At 43.6% G+C, this 3293-nt stretch overlaps 2 long non-coding RNA genes across 2 annotated transcripts; one reads left to right on the top strand and one right to left on the bottom strand.

Annotated features, from left to right (window-relative positions):
* Window positions 1-1787: 1787 nt before the first annotated feature.
* LOC134935688 (uncharacterized) lies at window positions 1788-2190 on the bottom strand. Its single transcript, XR_010180342.1, has 2 exons — window positions 2101-2190; window positions 1788-1991 (listed from the first exon to the last, which is right to left on the bottom strand). It is a non-coding gene; the product is annotated as an uncharacterized LOC134935688 (long non-coding RNA).
* LOC134935686 (uncharacterized) lies at window positions 1916-3026 on the top strand. Its single transcript, XR_010180341.1, has 3 exons — window positions 1916-1965; window positions 2041-2253; window positions 2875-3026. It is a non-coding gene; the product is annotated as an uncharacterized LOC134935686 (long non-coding RNA).
* Window positions 3027-3293: the final 267 nt, after the last annotated feature.

Genomic DNA, 3293 nt, shown 5'->3' on the forward strand with positions numbered 1-3293 from the left:
ACCATTGGAATCTAGTTAGATCAAAACTCCAAGGGGTAAATTTACTAAGATTCGTAATTCTCCCGATTTGGTGGGAGAATAATCACGAATGACATCGAAAGTGTAAAACTGCAACTTTTTGAATTTGTTACGACGGATTTACTAAGCTGTCGTATTCGTATTTTTTGTTTTGTCCGATGTCGATGTCATTCGTGGTTTTCTGGTGTAGAATGCGGCCGATTTGGGTGTTTTGCGGCCGTGTTTTTAGTTTATTTTACGACTGCGTCACATGTCTGTTACGGCAGTGATTTTGATGTTGCGGCCGCGTTTTTAGTCCTAAGTTTCGTTTTTGTCACGCGTCCGTGATTGGTTGTATTCGTGATGGAGGAGTGTCTGTGCACATTACTATAAAACCGCCCCAAACACACCGCACCTCGTGGGTTTAGCTAGTGGAGAGGAGAGAGGAAGGTGTATTTGGAGTTGGTGAGTTTGGTGGAGTTTTTGGTGGATTTGGTGCGGAGTTTTGTGATTGTTGAGTGCTGTACTGTGTGTGTAAGTAGTCTTGTCATATTTGTAGTATTGTTTTTTCACAGTTTGTAAACTTTTTTGTCCTTGTTTTTTTTTTATAGTCTTTTGTCATTGTTTGTGAGTGAGTGAGCGTGTGTGTTGGCTGTGTGGTGTGTAGTAGTAGTAGTGGAGGAGTGTGTTTTCTGTATTGATTTTTCTGTGTTTTGTGTTGTTTGTCCTCATGTCTGACTCAGAGGTCAGTGTGGTGGAGGAGGTTAGTGAGAGGGAGGCGGTTAGTGAGGTGGAGGCTGTTAGTGAGGTGGAGGAGGTGAGTGAGGTGGAGGGGGTTAGTGAGAGGGAGGAGGTTAGTGAGGAGGAGGAGGAGGGGGTGCCTGTTGCTGCATTCTCCAGTGAGAGTGATGGTGCTGTGGCTCCGCAGCCACGCACCACTACCAAGACTGGCAGGAATATTAAGTTCAGCTATGCTAAAAACATGGCGTTGGTGCGTGAGCTGATGAAGCACCATCGGCAATTGTTTGGGCAGGATGCTGCCAAGGTGTCCTCCCGCAGGAAGTCTGTCCTGTGGGGGAAAGTAATAGTTGCCGTAAATAGTGAGGGTGTGGTGAGGCGGACTGAGGACACGTGTCGCAAGAGGTTCTATGACATAAAGCGCCGTGTCAAGGCCAAGATGGCCAAAGAGGCTAAATCAGCACGCAAAACCGGGGGTGGCCCCCCTTTCCGGGCAACCTATCGGGAGTGGGAGGAGCCTGTGCGGGCACTGATTCCAGCAGAAGTGGTGTCTGCAACTCATGTCCGGGATTCGGACCGACCCACGCAGGATGGTGAGTTTGATAAATCGAAATTATATTTTAAAGTGTGCAAAATGATAATGGTGGAGAAATTATTTATAAAAAATATGCATACATTGTTGGTCATGTATTGCAGGCCTATGCACCCTTATGCTGTTTTTGTGTTTTTAAACTGCATTTCCCATCTTGCCTTGGCTGTATTTTTTTAAATTTATAATGCAAAATCAGGTGCAGTGCATGCTGGTATGTGTAGTTGCAATAATTAATATGAGATCTTGCTTGGACATAGCTGTTGTATCTAATAGCAGCTTGTTCTTTTTTTTTTTTTTTTAAATCAATTTTTAAATAAACTTTTAATTTACATTTTGGCTCAAGTTGCAAGTAATCAGTCTATGCAATATCTGACACATAATTCATCAATGTAACATTTTTTTTTTTTGCAACACCATGTACATTTTTATATACATAACAAATTAAGGAATCACGGAGATCTTAAGCAGAAATTAGTTTAATTTACAATACGTACAAGATGGTTACAGTACACTAAGGCTTTGCAGTTAGCATTTTTTTACAAAGTATGGTCATAATGTTTTTACAACTTTTTCAACAGTCCGACAGACCAGCCGGCCAGACAGGTCACAGACAACTCAGGATGATGCTGGGATTGCAGGTAAGAATTCACTGTAGTCACATATTCTGCAAACACATAGAAGTACAAAATATTAATGTTTATATATTCTCATAGGTTCTGCTTCTGTAAGCCGCCCTCCTCTAAGGCGCCCATCACAGGGCTCGGGGCACTTACCCAGGAGGCCAAGTAAGACACGGCGTCTTGTCTCTGAATCTGCGGCTCCATCTTCCCCACCCAGGCGGCGCATTTCTGCAGTCTCACCCCAGCCACCACAGGCACTATTGGCGAGTCCACAGAGTGATGAGCCCAGATCACCTCAGTTATCTGGTGAGTCAAAACATAAACTAAACACATAGCAAATCATCTACACAGTACAGTTACTATGATGTGAGTTGTAGTTGAGCTTACATGTTTGCCATAACAAACAATGTGATGTTACGTCTTAAATTTTTAAAGGTGCAAATGCAGAATTTATCAATATCTTAGTGGTTGCTATCGCCAACATCAAATTTAAAAATGAACACACATTTGTTAAAATTTAGGCCACACACGTGCACATAAAAATAACAACACATTACTGGCTTAAAATAGAAAAACAACACCCCCTCCACACCATTATAGTGTTCACACACCTCCTCTGTCCTGTATGTAGACTGCTTACTTGCTCCGCTCCTCGGGAATATCCAGGTAAGCAGTCTATATCCTGGACAGGGGAGGTGACAGAACACTGTAATGCTGTGGAGGGGAGGTAGTTAGGTGAGGATTCCGCAAGTCAGTCTATGTGCACGCCTGTGATGGTATATATGTGTTTGTAAACCAAATAAATTATAAGTTTAAAAACACAACTCAAAATACAAAAATAATGGAGTATTATGAATGTAGAAATGTTTAGAACTAGCAAAAATATTATTTGTAAAGTAAACAGTGCATGTTGTCCACCCCATACAGAGCCAAGCTTGATGCCCGACGTGGACCAGCAGGGACAAGACCAACAGGCAACATTCACACTGCAACTAACACCTGTTGACCCGAGCCAGCCAATACAGCCGCAGGATATCCCCCAAGCCTCCATGAGTCCCCAACTGGTACAAGCTCCACCCCAGCCTCAAATTCCAGATGACTTTTGGTCCAGTTGGACAAGCCAACAGACCCAAAGCAATGCCAGCCTGACCGCACATACCCAACACCTTGCCAGTCTGCCCCATCATCTACCGCGCATTAGTCACAACTCGGGCAGACTGATTGTCCAAGTAGGCCGAATCGCAACATCGATGGAGCAAATACGGGCAGACAACAACCAAATGCTGGCTCATTTAACGCGCATCATTGATGAGCAACAGCGCCAGCACCAAACACTCATACAACTA

This window comes from Pseudophryne corroboree, chromosome 6 (genome assembly GCF_028390025.1).
Source record: "Pseudophryne corroboree isolate aPseCor3 chromosome 6, aPseCor3.hap2, whole genome shotgun sequence".
NCBI lineage: Eukaryota > Metazoa > Chordata > Amphibia > Anura > Myobatrachidae > Pseudophryne > Pseudophryne corroboree.